We start from the raw sequence: 17,736 nt of genomic DNA, 5'->3' as shown, positions 1-17,736 counted from the left end.
TGGAAGATTAGAAATGAACATAGCTTTTCTCACAGATGAGGCTCAGTTCAATTTCCAGTTTAGGTCAATCAGTAGAGCAAAGAATCCGTCCCTCGATCAGTGCCAGGTGGGGTCCATGAGATGGATAAATAATGAGATGTAGTCTTTGTAAATAAGATGCTAAATACATGAAGGAACACGGGTCAAGCAGCTCTGAGACCAAAGAGACATGCAAGCCACTCAATGAAGCTGTGCTTAAGCTCAGCAAAGGTGTGCGCTAAATGCTAACATGCTGCATAGAAAAGAAGGCTGGTTTACACTCTTACACCACGCCACTAAATGCTTTACTAATACCCACATTTTAAAAATAAAGTGTGGTAACACAGTCACAATGATAACATTGAATTTAATTGATTGGCACTTTTTGTTTTCCTATTTAAGTTTTGCTCAGACATCGAATAAAACATGGACGCAGTCTTAGTGGCACCACTTGGTTTCTGAAGAGCATTATGAAGCCCAGACATGGAAGTCGCCACATTGGAAATCTTTTCTCCGCCTACAATTTAATGACTCTAGAAAGAGGCAATGAGGGGAAGGGAAGGCGGGTCTTAAGTGAAATGCCAACCTATCAGTCAACTCACCTTGGCCCACCATTTTGCAAAGTGATGGTGAAGTCTTTACCTTAATATCATCAACAGATGAGGTTAGCAATAAAGAAAGATGAGCTGTCCAACTGAAATGGCCATACTTTAAATGTGTGTATTTCTGCTGTAAATGTGACAAATGTTAATATTGAACCAATATGGGGAATCATTGTTTTTTGGAGCTTGCCTCAAGTGGACACTCAAGGAACTGCAGTATTAGGCGCATCCCCATTGGTTCCACTTTTGAGTCGCCACGGTTGCTGCTTGCTTTTGAATAATCCTTCCTTACTTCAGTTTTGTTATTAGCGTACCATACTGGGAATATGGAAAATTCATGATGGGGAGAAATCTTTGAAATAAGTCGGATTAAAGGTCTTTAATTTCTTAGGGACAGCAGGACTGTGTCTGTTTACAGTATTGTTATTGTCTTTGGCAAGAGTAAACTTTTAATCTGGTGATTTGGATCTGAGCGCCAAGAATAAGAGATTACTACGCACTAAAACACACACACACACACACACACTGAGACTTATGCTAATGTTAATCAAAACCAACGTGAAGCCACAGAAGGGGAAGAGATGTTTTGCATGGAGTAATGAGAGACGGAGATTAAAGGAGAGGCGAAGACACCCAACGAGAGAGAGAGAGAGGATGACGAGTGTGATTGTTGGAGAGATAACAGGAGGGGTCGGATGAAGAGAAAAAAGGTAATTTGTAGAACGATCAAAGGCTTTTTTTTAAAAACTCCGCCAGCAGAAAGTGAGGCTGCTTTTATGTGTGTATGTGTGTCGTATTGAACATGTCTGCATTTCCCATTAATCTCCTCCCTGGAGCTTCACTAATGTTTGAAGAAGAAGCGATTTGAGACTCAGTGACTGCAGATTACTGATAAGGAAAATTACACTGTCAGAGTTTATCAGCGGCAAAATCATCCAACGGAGCCGCATCCTCATGAACACGTGTGTGTTTGTGTGTGTGTGTGTGTGTGTGTGTGGTATGCTTTTTAAAGCAGAGGGTTTTTCTTTCTTCAGCATATGTCAAACGGGCCTGTGTGTAGTGGTATGTGTGCGCTTTGTGTGTGTTTCCATCCCTCCTCCGGGGAGACCCCACGCACCGTCTGTCTCCGGCTGATTCAGTATTCATAGGCGAGGAGGAAGCGGGGAAGGAAGCGAGCGATGGCGAGGTTGCTAAAGGAGGAAAAGCTAAAGATTACAGAAGCAAAGGAAAGAGGAGAGAGCATGTTGTGTGGGAAGAAAACTCAAATAGTTATAGGATATGTATGCAGAGATGTTATCACTTCCATCCATTTACCTGTCTGAAAAGACGGCCCCCCTTTTCTCAAACGACCCCCCCAGTACAACGCAGCAATTCAACATCCTGATGTAGGTTTCCATAATGACTTTTATAACCGCCACATCTGCAGCCATTTTGAAAGAACAGGTGCTGCAGAGTTTCTCCTTTGTTTTTTATCTCTAGTGTTCTTTGACTCATCCACCAAATGGTGGATCCCGCTGAATGAAAACAGTCTGAAGTAAGAGCAGGTCAAGTGTGGCGTGGGAGGGAGGGAAGGAAGGAGGGCGAAGAGAAGGGGACGACGAGGAGCTGACGTGGGGAGAGTGAGGAAGCAGGAGGAAAGAGGAGGTTTCTATGAACAAATCTCAAACGAGACGAAGAAGAAGAATCAAAAAGCGAAAAAGTCATTCAGAGAGATTATTTCAAATATTCAAACGTATGAAGCAATCGATCCGGCCAGAAGAAAAATGGAAAGAAAACAAACATGCATTAATGAACTTTCACAGCTTTGAATGTGTTACATGCCAATGTGTGTGTGTGTGAGTGTATATGTGTGTGTGTGTGTGTGTGTGTGTGTGTGTGTGTGTGTGTACTAGCAATGGTCAGATATGCAAAAAAACTGTTGCAGACATTTAAGGATCCACAATGATTTAGCGCTTTCTGCTAACAGCATTTCTAATTAATCTGCCCAGCAAGGTATTAACTGTTTGTGTTTGTGTGTGTGTGTATGTATTCGTGTTCATGCGTGTGTGTGTGTATGAGAGAGACAGAGAGAGAGAGAGAGAGTCAGAGAGAGAGAGAGAGAGAGATAGTGAAACAAAATGTCAAAGCAAACTGCTTTGTAAACTGTAAAACTCGACTCTCACAGAGGAGATGATCAGAGGTGAACGACAAAAGCAAAAACATGTTTCCTCAAATGTAGTAAAAGGAAGCAACATGGTTGAACAGTAAGGAGGGGCGGGGGGGTTGCGTCAACAATTTGGAAAAATGTCGAAAAATGTCATGTGTACCCTCGGAAAGCTAACAGAATAACTCGTGAAGAAAAGTTTTACGACTCAAACAGAGTTGAAGGGACAGTTCGGACTTATAGAAGTGGGCTTGTACGGACTTAATAAGTAAATAAGTTAAGCTAAGCTACCATTGCAAAAAGTGCTAACGCAAAGTGGCTTGCTAGCTTACGGCAACGTCAAGCATGGAAAAAGCTCTGAATTTAGCATTATGCTAACATTGTGATTGTGAAAAACATTCAGCTAAATTATGAAGTACAACTGCAGCAATGTAGAGAATAGCTTCCTTGCTGACCAGCATCTACTGTGGCTAAGACACATACTATTGACAAGTACCTTACACGGCCCCATTTCCTACAACACAATGTTCCCTTTAAGGTCTGCTGCAAAAGACACACGCATGATGGATGTACACCCATAACAAATTCATTTAGGGACATAGAGAAACTAAAAAGAATCATAATCAAAACCTAGTGTGGCTAACAAGCTGGAAATTGAAAAAATCCATCACTAATTATGTCTTAACCACAAGCAGGTAAGTCATAATTCTGTACAGTGAACAGCCATTGGGGTTACCATGAAGGCCTGTTATGGACTGTCCTGGAAGGTCACGAGGACTCCGGTGAAGCCAGGAGGGCATGTCAACCACTCAAAGGATAACAATTATTTTCGAAACAACCACTGTGCAGTTTCAGGGCCTCTTCACAGGACAAACGAGATACCGCACAACAAAAGCCAATTCCCCTTTTGAACCTTGGGTTGGCTAGATCGAGCTAAAGGAGGAGGCCTACCAGTGGGGGCCAATGGAGAAAACGTGGAAAGATAGAGTTTAAGTCGTACATCAACTCAGTCCAGTATCCACGTGTGGAACAACACAGTCGTGTAGACATTCAAAGAACATAACGTAGGGTACTCCCAAAGAGACAAATCATATTATTCATGATTTGGTTTGCTTCTTACAGAAGAGGACATGAAAGGTTCAATAGAGATTTGTTGCACTAAGACCTGAAGACTTCCACATGATACCGACTTGGAATTGAACCCAAGATGGTTTCGGCTGGAATTCATTCCTGCAACTAACTCAAACCAAATAAGAGTCAAAGTTCACCTTCAAGGTTTGAGAAAAAAATGTTAATTAAAAGTTATACATTTATTCCATAGTTGTCTCAAAACATTCTGGTGTCCAGACATTCTCTCACAAGTTTTTCGTTTCGGGTTTTCATGCTTTTGGATTCTAAGTCAGCTCGATAGACCTTTGCCTCTTCCTCTCCCGTCCTTCCTTATTTTTTCCTCTCTGTGTTCTCATTTAACAAAAGATCGAGGGGAAGACAGTCAAGGGTGAAAGGACTGGTGGGTTTTTTTGGTTTGATCAGACGTGTCTTTGTTATGCCATGCTGCCTCAAACAGTAGGTCCTAACAAACACAGCTTGGGTTGGGACTTAATTTCCCAATGGGGCACGCAGAGTGGAAAGAAAAAAACCCTGAATACTCTCAAAATCTAATTTTAGAAGCTTCACTTTTCTGGTACCAGTGAGATGACAACCAAAGGGAACGTTTAATACAAAGTAAAGCAATTCTCAGGGAGGAAATCAGATAAGGATTTTTATTCAACTGAGTTATTAACAACATGACTTCAATCAGTGGTTTAAAAAATGATGGAAAAACTTAAAAAGTACCATCTTTCATGGCCAAAATCCTGAAAACTATAAAAATGAATGTGAGGCAATAAAAAAAGACTTGAGCTTCTGAGAACTTGGCCTCATGTTTGTTATCATTAATGTGCATCTGAAATGAGATAGTGAATGATGTAAATGAAAGCAAAACATTAAGATGAAAAAAACCGGAATGAAAGCCACTGGGAAGCTCCCAACAAACTGTGGGAGGCTTTAGAAGCCCGTCGATGGCGTTCGTCATCCTGAAAACGTTGTCTCAACCTAACTTCCAGTCAGGTTAAGAAATGGAGCTGAGACGGGTTAAAAAACGCGACGTTGCGCCTGCCTGTCAATCAGGTCAGTGACCCGCCTCCTCGAGAAGGAAAAAGTTTAAAAAGAACTCTGCATAGGTGTGTGTGGATCAAGACCGGAGGTGATCAGACACTTTTCCTGTTTTGAACCAGGCTGTTCATTTCTACTGTAAAAAGACTGGCTCTTTGAATGGGTGTGTGTGTGTGTGTGTGTGTGTGTGTGTGTGTGTGTGTGTGTGTGTGACTCGCAGTGCGTCTGCAAACGCAAAATGAACTATTTTTGAATTTTGCACTTCCACACTGAAGGTTTCTTCTTGGTTTTGTATCATAAAGACATCGTTTGTACAGGCATGTATAAAATAGGAATTAACATTGAGGAATCGACCGTCCATCGTCTAATGTTGACTTTCAGTCATAATTTGAAAAAAAGCAGTTAAATAAGTAGAGCCAAACACAATCTGTGTTTGTAATGTGGTTCTAATGAAGTTTAATAGGCGTTGGACTGCTGTGTAATGCAGTGCATCCTCCTAAGTGAAACACTGTCCACAGCCTGTTTAAAAGGTGGCTGCGTTGTCCATCTACACATCCAGTAACTCATTCAGATGTGCTAAATGGAGCGTGGGCTAGACCGGTGCAAGACTTACTTCCGCAACCTGAGTCAGCCTCTTCTGAATAAATGAATAATTTGGCTGTGTGTGTGTGTGTGTGTGTGTGTGTATGTGCCTGAATTCATGGGCAATCATGTGTGAGGTAGATGTTTGTGTAGATGTTGGTGTACCCTCCTTACACAATCCTTGGACTTGCCCAAAGCTAAAATGAGTAAGTGAGTCCCCAATTTGTTGTCTCTCCTTACTCTCTCTCTCTCTCTCTCTCTCCTTATCTCTGCTTGGCTTCCTCCCTCGATGTACTCCTACAAGCGAAATGCATTTCAGGAGTGCCAGACTGACCTGCATGAAAAAAGATGTTTGTATCAGGTTCTGGGAACTATGCGCAACTGGATTTTTAAAAAGGTTGGGAGATTAAATCAGCTCCTACGATTATCAGTAGAAAATCTTTACTCCTTCCCAAGTGGATATTTATCAACATAAGAAAGTTTTTCAGTCTCTAATACCTATAAAATATGAGACAAATGAGAAAAACAGAAGTCCACCATTATTTCAGTCCTCAGTCAATACATCTCTCAGTGTTCACATTGCCTTAGTTTTCCTTTGTTTGATATAAAATCAAGTTTGCGGGTCACTAGCTGGTCCGTTTCCTCTGCAAAAACGTTGCTTCAAAGAGATCCTGCATACAGCACCAGCTACTCATCGTTAATAACAGTTCACATCACTCACGAAACACTTTCCCTCCAACATGCTAGCATTGCTAACACATACCTAGAAACAAAGGTTTCCTCTCCACTGCTGGACGATTCATTGGATACATTGGATCCCACCATTTAGCGAAGAGTTTCTGCAAACACACGTAACTATTACTCTAATTCCACCAACACAACACACAACTGAGATTTAGCCTAGCAATACACTCGATATCGGCCTTAATTTGGTTACGCCTGGTCACATAACAGCTTGAGTTTCCATTGCTTCAAGCTCTAATTCTATTTCCGTTTCCCCCTCTCTCTCTCTTCATCGGAAACGTGCCCACTCACACAATCTGACAACGTCCCTGGGATACCCACCGGAGACCAATCACTGTGTGGCACAAATTGCACGTCTCGACTCTGCCTCCCCGTGCCGTGGCTGCGCCTATTAGCCACAGGCTAATTACCCTGTGGCTCTCCCGGTGGGATCGGCTAACCCCAACGCTAGGCTAATTAGCATGCGCCTGATGGATCGGACAGGGCTGTTCTGTGCAAGCGGAATAGGTCGACATGGAAGCGGTTTTAAAACGAGAGGATGTCTCATTCGGAGAAGGTATAGTAGCCATAGAGGTGAAACGCCATCATCAGAGAAAATGCTAGATTAGCATTGGAGCTAATTAGGTGAGAATACCTAAAAAATAGGAAAAGCAAGATGTTGGAAATCTAAATATTAGAGGAAATGGTTTTTATGGTTTTTCAGCAACAACAACCCAGTGTGACCAAGGGACAAATGGGATGCATGATTTAGTTTTGCAGCCGAGCATAATGCAGTTTTTGTACATTAACCACAGCCGCTTTGTATATCTTGTCATTTGCGTGGTACTAAAGTGGGATTTTATACAGGTCATTATGCTGCTACTGCTCCACGCTGCCTCTGCAGTGCAGAAGAGCTGCAGCAGATAATAAGCACTACCCAAGATAGCTTTAGTTTTTCTGAAGTGCCACAGAGGAACAAGCCTGTCACTGACAACCACCCACATGTATATATGGATTGCGAGCGGAGAGGGACACTGTACTGGCCTAAAGATGAAGTATCCGCTACTTGACTCACAGGGAGAGTCATGTGAAGCAGCTAATGCTGTGTGGTCAGTCAATACGGCGATCCATAGGGTATGCTTCTGTGTCACTGTGCCTGAGGGACGCGAGAGTCCCTGAGCATGTGAAAAACACACGACGATTATTGATGTGCCGAAATAAAAACAACGTGGGTTCTTTGTGTCACTCGTCCTTGTAATGCCAAACATTTGCTTTGTTTTTCCTGCGACGTCTCTGCGTGTCTCAGCCTCCACATTGCAGGCGCTGTGTGGCACAAACAGCGATACACACAGCATGCACAATGAGGAGGCTTCGGCACACTGTTTCGTTCGGCGGCACTACGGCGGCTAATCAGCCACATGATGGACGTACAGACGAGGCTGACCCACTGTTCAGTGAAACATAAAAAAAAAAAAGGTGCAGTTAAATAGGCCACAGCGCTGCACACGGCGCTGAAGTCGAACGTCATGTTTTGATATGCAGGAAGAAGTAGTGCCAAGTTACAAAAACAAACCATTGCAATATTTTCCCTTAAAATGTGTCTCAATTCCAATTTCCTCATAATAGGCAACTTATCACCACTCTAAACCATGTAAACTCCACTGGCTGGTTGCTAATAGAAAACATCATAAATTGAAGTTTTTTTTTTTACCCCACTCTGGCTCTTTGATTTACTTTCCCTGAACTCTACGTGACTTCATTTCAGCAGTGTAATAAGTGCTCTCTCTCTCTCTTTGCTTCATCTTTTATGATTGAAAAAAAATTTAAAAAAATGAGCCAAGCAAAGTGTCAAGAGTTGTGCTATACTGTCTTTTTAATAAGCTACCGTTACAATAACTTCTCATCTAACCTTTAATGAGCTGCATGTCCTGGGGTTTGAGCTGAATGTGTTTGGTGTTTCTAATTCAGAGCATGAACTGCTCTGATGCGTTTAGCCCCGAGGCCCTTCATCGCCTCGCTACCTGCACATGCTCGTCCTGTGCTAACGTGCTAATGCAACTTTTATAGGTTCATCATTTCACAGGATGGAAGGCTTCAAAAAGTTCCGATAAGAGACTTGAGGCAACATAAATTCGACTCAGACTAACGCTGATGCGTCCACTGAACTGTGCGACCGCGATGCACACACTGCACATACGAGACGTTTCACGACACACATGAGACCGATAAATGCTAACATACATCTTCTAACCCCGGGGCCGCCACACACGTGCCAGCCTCCACACTAACGACCGGTGCACTGTGACAGGTGGAGAGATAAATTTCCCTCCGTGTCCTGAGCCGAGGAGCAACACTCTCCGACTAATTGGAGGGAGAAGCGAGCGGAAGAGCCATGTTCACCGTCAAGGACGGGGCACCCTTGTTAAAACTCAACTTTCAGTGTTGCTGCTCGTTGTCGAGCTGATGATTAAAAAATAAAGACACTATAGGACGGTGGGGTGCGAAGAAATGCAACTTTGACAAGGGAGGAAGGGGTGGAAGAGCTTTGCAGGAATTATTCAAAAATACGGACGTCTCACTTTGATGTTGTGCTTGTAATGGAAAATTTGAAACTGCAAAAAAATCACACGCAGGGTGAATTCACACATGTCTTGTTTTGTTAGTTCTGATTCAGATGATGAAATTAAACTTTCCTTAATTATTTCATTTGGTCTTTTTGCGTTCACACTGCAATATTGTAAATATGGGCTAAATCCCACCCGACCTAGGGCTGTCCTACATATATGCCATGACATCACAGCTTCCTTTCTCCGCTGTGCAGGTAAAGAAATGTCATGGCTGCTGGTCACACTTTGGATTGTGAGACGGTTCAAAGATTCTCCAATTCAATGTCCAAATTAACGTCTGAGAGGAAGTGTTACACGAGCGAGGATCTAGAAGAACTAAAACAACATCAGTATGTGCTAACAAACAGCTCAGATTGTACAGAGTCCACGTACGGTCAAAATGACCCGAGCAAGAAGGACGCTCCCTGTTTGACCCAGTGTGTGAAAGCACCCCGGAGGCTTTTTGAAATACAGTACATATACTGTGCTGGACTTAAAATGGTTTTTCCCAATGTCACCTTGAAGCAGAAGCTTTGTCTGCTCTGTCTTTGTTTGGACTGGATATACGAAGCACATAAAGCTCTTTATAAGGCCAAAATACAATTGGCACGTCTATATAGCGTCCTGACCTTTTAAGCACACTGAAAAGATGCAACAGCGGACGTGACGCTCCCTAAGAATGATGTGTTACTCCTCTGGGTTTGATCTGTAAACACCTCACACTTCTTACTCTTTATTGCTTGAGAGACGAGCTGAGCAGCAGCAGATACTCTGAGGACTTTTTCAATGAATTTGGCTGGCAGGTTATTAATATTTTGACATGGATGATATTACTTACAGTCTCTGGTGTGTGTGTGTGTGTGTGTCTCTCTCTCTCTCTCTGGCTCTGCACACAAAAAAATAAGTGTTTTCCCCTCTCATTGCTTGTCCAATGGGGGCATTGCTCTGAAGCTTTATCTCATTCATAAACTTGCCTATTTGATCTTTTTTTTTTTTTTAGCCTCTACTTCCACCAGATGACTCAAGATTTTCGATTTCCTTTGCAAAAACCTTCGCCGAGGTTCTGCTCCAGACATGGAGGATGTGGGCGATGGGACTTTGAGTCAGCATCATAGCTCCATCAAAAAAAAAAAAAAGACAGATTTTGCAGTCTTGCCAATATGAAAATGTGTATCTGTGATTTACATTTAGGCAAATCAGTGCGGGTCGAAAAACGCTCAGTCAAAATCCAGATAGGGATTTGAACACCTTGGTTAATAGAACAACAGATCAATGTACAGAATCTTCCCTTGGATCATTAGTGTTCAGGCAAAAGCCAATAAAAGAGTTTTCTCAAAAACAAAATATGCTCTGTTCAGTTCATTTTCATAACAACCAACTGTCACTGCCAACAAAGACTACTTGTTTCCAACTCTCAAAACTCCCACAGCACAGCCGGAGAGCTTTATACTTTTACCTTTTATGATCAGAGTAGTGACAGCTGCCAACTGTTTCAGCACTCTTATCCATTTTCATTTGAGATTTTATGAGCCATATTGGCAGCACGGCTCCAGGGATGACAATAGGCATTTTCAAACCTGGGGGACTTTTTGTCATAGTTTGATCATTTAGCCCATTTTTTGTCATGTTGGCTCTGAAGGAAGAAAACAAAAAAAAACCCATCACAGCTGCTTCAAGGGACTTATCAAGCACTGCGGTCTCTCCAGTCAGTACAGAAACTTTGAGGGAGGAAAACAAAAAATACTTAAGCTACAACAACATAATTATTCCATTTGGTTTCACGGTTTGTGTTGAGTTCAAGACAATCTGCACCAAAAACATCGGAAGAAACTGATGCGCGACATATTCTGCTGGAATAAGTTAGATAATTGAAGTCGAGTCCCCGTCTAGTTTTTGTCTCTAAGCACATATTTCAGATGCAGTTTCATCAGTCAGACCTGTGAATCTTGATTTTTTTTTTTTGCATCATCTCACTAACCTTTCGTGGAGGTGGATGATGAATCCTGCAGCACTAAGGGAGCAACAATGTGGGTGTTGCTGTTACCGCTAGACCTTAATTATGCAGCAGAGGCAGCTACAACAGGGAGAAAAAAAAAATCAGTGTCCTTCTGTCTTTCACGCTGCATGAAACATACCTGCATATGACAACCCTCATTTGTACCACTTCAATAAAGTATTACTTTATACGAGGCCTTCACCTTGGAGAGAAGTAAGCTGACAAAACTCTGCATTCATTTCGATTTCTCCGTCGTGACTCCGGGTGTTTTAATTGACCTTATTTAGTCATTTCCGTGAAAGTTAAAGGTTTTTATATCTTGTCCTGAATGCTTTAGAACAACCTCTTAAGAGTATTTCAAGACCTCTGGGTAACAATGTACTCACTTGTGCGATTGCCTTGATTGGATTTGGCCCGATTGCATTCGAAGGATGAGCAGATGCACATCAGTTCGGTGGCTCTGACATCCTGTGTTAAGTGTGTGGTGGAGGGAAACTTTCCCAACAGACCGGTACGATCCGGTCTTCAGGGTACCATCACCCACGGAAAAAGCAAACAAGAGGTTTTGAATAAATGAATACATAACCAAACACAAGGAAGTGGCACGTCATGAAGGGTGAAAACAAGCGAGCAAAGGAAGATGAACAGCCGTGTTCGTGTTTGTAAGAGAGCATTTTCCCACCTGACCTCCAGGGTCAAAAGGCTAATAGCAACATGCTAGGGAAGTCTTGAGTGACTCATTGTTCACCTCCGGGCTTGTGTGGCATCCCGACGGTAATTTGCAATTATATTAAAAGCTGCTTCACGGCACAAGTTTTGCTGCTACTTCTCAAATCTCGCAGGAAACAACTGTCAGTGCGGATGTGTCTCTGCAGGTGTGAGATATCACGCGAGCTCTTCAGGTGTGAGGGTGTTCAGTCATGAGGAAGGGGAAGCAGGGTGTGCAATCAGTTGGGTATACCATTTTTTTTTTCTCCACAGCTTTCCGCCATTATTTTCTGTTGATTTTCATATTTTAGAAAAGCAAATGTACCAAATTTCTGCTCCTGGGTTGAGGATTTTCTGTCCATCTGTTCTGACAAAACTAGAGGTTTTTTTTTTTTTGGGCAAGTAGCCATTTTGAATTTTGCTGAACATTGGAAAGATGATTTAGTAAATGTTTGCTGTTGTTAGCTGAGCCGTGTTTGTCCTCCAGATTTACAGTCTGTGGGATAAGCCCACCAACCCGTTAGCACAAATCTGCAAACAAATACCACAAATACAGCAAAGACCCGCGTTCTCTGCACACAGCATGCTGTTCCTTTTGCATGTAAGTGATACAAGGAAAAGCATCCAAAGGCCATTTGTCTTTATGAACGGTCATTCAATAACAAATCAAGGCGAGGCAGTGGAGATTCTCGAGATCATTGGCGCCCTCGGCCAAAATCAATTGGGAGGCCTTCCTACCAGCGTTCAGCACAGCAACGAGAGAGAGAGAGAGAGAGAGTACGGTCTCCTTCAGAGAGGTTTCCTGGGCGGCCATTTTGCAAAATTAAAAACAGGTTGGCCACTTTTTGACTCTTCTCAGCCAGTTTTGTGGCCATTTCTCATTTTCCAACCTTCAGAGTGTGGATGAAGCTGCTCGACCTCTCCCAAACTTTAAATTCACTTTAGGCTTTTGTTTCTTTAACACATGTTATATGGGGGTTTTTTCTCAAGGGTCCCACATTGCACACAATTTAAAAATGCCGATCACTTCTTCGGTTGTCATGCGGGATGAGAATCCTTCTTCAAGCTAAAGTCAAAGAACCGAAACAGAATAACCCGAACGCGCTACCCTCTGTGCAGCAGCCTTACACTTCACACATGGATGTCGTAAAACCAGCAGCCTTTGCAAACCTCTTAAAAGGTTTTTTTTTTTTTTTAAGCGGATCTCTTATCACACTCGGAGAAATCAGCTCAACACTCTCAAACGTCACTCTCAAAGCTTCAAACCTCGATTGAAGGTTAAGTCCATTTTTCTGTGGTTTCAACATAAAAAAAGTGTTAAACCACGAGATGAGATGGAATAAAAGGTCATATTGACCCGAACGTTGAACATACAGCGAAGGCTCTCCGGACGCTCTGAGAGTGTTGCGCTCTCGGGCCACTTCAGATGCGACTAAAAAGCTCTAGAGCTCTCGGGGGTTTGACAGACGGTTCAGACGTCGGATGATATAAGAGCGGCCGGCGCACCCGCTTCAACCTTTTGAGTCACCGCTCCGATAAATCTTCACGCAGCCAACCTTTTGAGAACCTTCGAGTGTATTCACGGCGCTCGCTCGGATTCTGGCGGTTGCAGACGAAGCGCGCCGCTTCTCTGATCTGAGTCAGCGGGCCTGAAAAGTTTATGTCATCTCCCATTCACAGCTTCTCCAAATCCGGAGAAGTACGATTCAGCCAACCGGTGTTACTACTTGGTGTGAATGTGAAGAGACACGTTTAGGAAAGGGTGCGAGATCCGGGGACGCTACTCTGATAATAAGTTTAACACCCTGAGTGTGTGTGTGTGTGTGTGTGTGTGTGAGTGGGATCCTGTTTGTGTGAGTGTGTGGACTGTTCTTAATGTATTGTGTGTGCATGTGTGTAAACGTCCTCTGACTACTGAACAGTGCATGTCACACCTGCACATTCACACACAGGTGGTCGAGGCTGCTACGTAAAGTGACCATCAGATTCGCGTACATTCAAACGCCGTCGATGAAGCAACTTTTTTTTTTTTTTAAATGTGAGCTCGCTAGGGATCGAACCGCCCGACCTTCCGGCTCTACCACTGAGCCACAGCCGCCCCCAGGTGCTCGTGTAAAGCTGAACAGCTGGGATCAAACGCTTCACGTTTCACCGTCTCTGAATCGTCAAGTGACCTCCGAACAGTCAGAAACACGTCTTTGACGTCTGTCGTCGCTGCCTCTGATCAGTCGTTCTCGTCTGGAGTTTCTTTTCAAGTTAACGCTGAAAAACATGTCAGAAAAACAACAGAAATGGTGAAAGTACCTTTTCATAGATGAAAGGGAATTTCACTTTGTAGCAAAAATCAATTCACTTCACATCACGTCATTTACCAGAACGTCGCTCTCACGTCTCGCACTACAGCTGACACTCAGACTGATTTACACAAGACTAATCGTGGAGAGGAGGGACTTTTCTCATAAGTGGGGGAGGGGTTGTAGACAGACTAGAGACACGTATTTAACGTCGTCTATACGATGGCACCGTGTTCAAGGGAAGAGCTCAAATCCTGTTTTCAGTCAAATAAACGATGACGGACGTGATTCAGGATGCGTACATCTCACATCCCCCCAAAAAACCTGTCACTTTTAGCTCCAAAAAATCCAGACGGTGAAATAAAAACATACCAAACGTAGGACTTTAAAAAACAAAAGAAAAGAACGGGTGACATGTTGGCGGCTGCATTCAGAGAATCTACCGGAAAAGGACGCAAATATCTGACGCTTTTGTCAAAAATGCTAATTTTATTAATGATGTGCGGTAATATTAAAATAGTCTACACCATTATAAATCCTCCTGTCAATTGTTTTGCACACTGTTAATGTCCTTAAGCACTTTAAAAAAAAGCTTCTTCTATATTAATCAGCCTACTTCCGATACACAACAAAGACGAGCTGCGTGTAAAGTAAGCTAGTTAGCGTCACCTTCTTCCTTTTAGTGCAAAGACGCAGCATTGATCCGTTTCCTCAAGAATCAATGAATAAGCTTCTTAAGATGCACATGAATGTTCTCACACACACACACACACACACACACACACACACACACGTGTACCAGGCGGCCACGATGCCAGAAAGAAGGATTACGCCTTGAGAATCAATCAATAGCTTCCATTTGGCTTCCTTGACTTGTAATGCATGCTCGGTCGTCAGCTGGTATCTTTACGGGTAAATTAAACGTCGGCTGCTCGTTCAGGATTCATAAGACGTACGCGGTTACGTCGTTTCTGTTGAACGTGACATTTAACGTTCTCAGCCTCTGCTCACTAAAGCAGACTGGCGTTTCTCTTATCTGCTAATAAGATATGCCTGCACACATGGAGTCAGGCCCCGGTTTAGGGTAAAGCTTGAATCATCTAATTGCTTCAAAGTAATTACTTTAATCCACAGGCGGAGAAATGCTAATATACAGCAGATGAGAAAACTGTTTTTGTTCGTTCGAGGTTTAAAAAGTAAAGTGCTCCTGAGATATTTTCCTTCTTTCTGCAGAAAGTTGGATTGCATCTTCATTCCCCCCCCCCTCCCCTAAATTCATTTCCATCACTTTGTTCTGCACATTTGTATTCTTTAGCTGGATCCATAATGGAAAATGATGCCACACGCTGCAACGACTCCGTCTGGTCTAATTTGCTCGCGTTAATTGTAATAAATAACTTCTAAAGACGCCGAGCATGTCGGCTCGGGGGGTTTCTTGGGGCCGATAAAACCCCTGCAGCAGTGCACACATGAAACCACACTGAGTGCACAGCTGATAATTGCTGGAGATTTTTTTTTTTTCAACCCACACAAAGAAAAAGTGTTCACAAAGTAGCTGTGAAGTCCGACCGATGGGGGGAGGGGGGGGCAAAGCAGCCAGTAATTGCGTATACATCAATAGGCAGATGTCAATATAACCATTATGTTGCATTGTGTGTGTGCGTGTGTGTGTGTGTGTGTGTGTGTGTGTGTGTGTGTGTGTGTGTGTGTGCACGGCCATTACAGATGGGCCAAAGGATTCCTTTCAGCGTCGCGAGCCTCGGTGGACACGTGCCAGCTAATGAGCCTTTCGACTGCTACTTTACAGTCCGCTCCGTCTTTGTCTCTCACACCTCGCGCGGATGTGATAAATATCTCGTTATCACTCTTTCAGCTAATCATCACACCTTTTATGTAGCTATTTGTCCGCGTGATGCTCAATGGTCCCCCCCCCCCCCCCCCGGTGGGATTAATGAATCAATAAAAGGCTGTTACACTCGTCTGGTACGTTCATGAAGATGCTGACGATTACATGGCTTTACTTCTTGACTTCACTCCGTGATGTTTGCATCCACTCCGAAGTATCCCCGGGGTTCTTCTCGTGCAAATCGTAACCGGATCATTGATGGCAGATGATCTCGTGTTCTGATGTTTGTCTGTAGCGCTCTCCCTCCTGCAAACACCAGGAAACAGGAAGGGAGAGGGGCGAAAGGGGCGTGGCCAAAGAGAGAGTCTCAGATCCAAAAATGGCAACATACAGTAAAGGATCTGGCTGTATGTTCATCTATGCAATGCACACACACACACACACACACACACACACAAACTGCACACTGACTGACTCACCCCATCTGTACGTAACAGTATTATGCAAATAACAGCCGAACACATGTGCAGCACTCACAGACAACATTGCGTGATTGCAGGGCTAAACAAGCAGCAGCGATCTGCATAACTCAAAATACCCCGAGGGGGGACCTGCTGTGTTTGTGTACGTCTCAATCTGTGTGTGTGTGTGTGTGTGTGTGTGTGTTCAGTGATGCGTGTTTGCAGTTGTTACCAGCCGGTGCACGCAGACAATGAAAGCGTGACACGTGTATGAACCCCGCGTCGTCATCCGACACGTACAAAAGAGACGGAGTCACAGATGGATGCGACGGCCCGGGCGGCGGGTCAGGGTGGAAACGTGCACGTTAAATCCGTCTGTTTTGAAAACTCGGGATCTGTGCAGGAGTGCGAGAAAGAGTTCTTTCGGGAAACAACGTGGGAGGCAGGAGAGGAGAGGAAAAAGCAATCTGCAGCCCAGCGTCGCCCCCCCCCCCCTCTTCCCCCCCCTCCCCGATCGCGTGCCACCAGCGCAGCCTGCTCGCCGGCGCTACAGCACATTACACTTTGAACGAGAGAGGAGGAAAGACACACAGCGGGGAAGGTCCATATGGTGGGAGAAGAAGGAGAGATAGATGTATAAACACGGGGGATGTGAGGCGGAGGAAGCGCTGTCATCTGTGAGAGAGAGAGAGAAAAAAAAAAAAGGCCCAGTGTGATGGCTTCACGCTCAGTCAGAGCGGTGCGAGAGGTGAAAGGTCAAACTTGTTCCTCTTCATTGATTCTCTAACTGGAGAGCTCATCGCCTGCTTATCCGACGCCCGTCCCCCCCCCTCCTCCTCTCTAACATCAATCTGTCCCTCTCGACTGAACACACTGAGTCAGACAATCTAAATATCAGGTCAACCTTTTCAGTCATTGTTCTGCTCTTCCTCAGGCTTCTCCTCCGTTCTTTATTTAATCCTTTCTGCAGATATTAACACGGATGCTGGTTTTTTTTTCACAGGCTTGCTTTGAGGCCTTTTCTGCTTATTTTCTTTTGCTGTGTGTTTTTTTCCCCTTCCTCGGTTTTGTTGTCTAATCCTTTTCAACAACTTCATGTTTCTAATCTTTCATTTACGTTCTTTTTTTTCGTCTTTGGTTTTTAGGATTGTTGCCAGCAGCTACGTTTTCCTGCTCTGTTGGGTTTTTTTCTCGAGGCGTTCCCGGGCAGGGCCGGGTACTGGGAACGACCTCGCCGTCAGTGTCACAGTAAGACAGGATATGGGTTGAAAAATTCTGGGAGTTTCTTAAAGTTGAAAACTTTCTATGGGAGCCAAAAACACAAGACGGTTAAGGCCACACATTTTAGCCCATGGATTAAATGAAGGGTGAAAGTTTTGATGATGTCATGGGGTAATATATTTCAAATAATATAATATATTTGAAAATAAAATAAAATAATTAATTGTATTATTTTGCATGGATATCTGCTTAGAACAAAACGTATTTATATATGTTTGAATATGATACAGTTAAAATTAAATTACCCTAAATTTTCAGTTAATTCCCATTAAATTGCCATGAAAAGTTTCCATAAATTTGGAATATTAAAAAAATTCCAAAG

General features: G+C 43.4%; 1 protein-coding gene across 3 annotated transcripts in view; it reads right to left on the bottom strand.

Annotated features, from left to right (window-relative positions):
- Positions 1 to 17,736, bottom strand: part of htr2cl1 (5-hydroxytryptamine (serotonin) receptor 2C, G protein-coupled-like 1) — a 101,589-nt gene that overhangs the window by 63,432 nt on the left and 20,421 nt on the right. The window contains exon 2 of one of the 3 annotated variants that reach the window (XM_079371986.1): positions 10,807 to 10,902. The exons of the other annotated variants lie outside the window; for them this stretch is intronic. The gene's annotated coding sequence lies outside the window, so the exon portion shown is untranslated. The remainder of the gene's footprint in view (positions 1 to 10,806; positions 10,903 to 17,736) is intronic. 3 annotated transcript variants of the gene reach the window in all.

Source organism: Symphodus melops, assembly GCF_947650265.1.
Source record: "Symphodus melops genome assembly, chromosome: 20".
Lineage (NCBI taxonomy): Eukaryota > Metazoa > Chordata > Actinopteri > Labriformes > Labridae > Symphodus > Symphodus melops.
The sequence above is the reverse complement of the archived record's forward strand: the minus strand, read 5'-3'. Positions and strand labels throughout refer to the sequence as shown.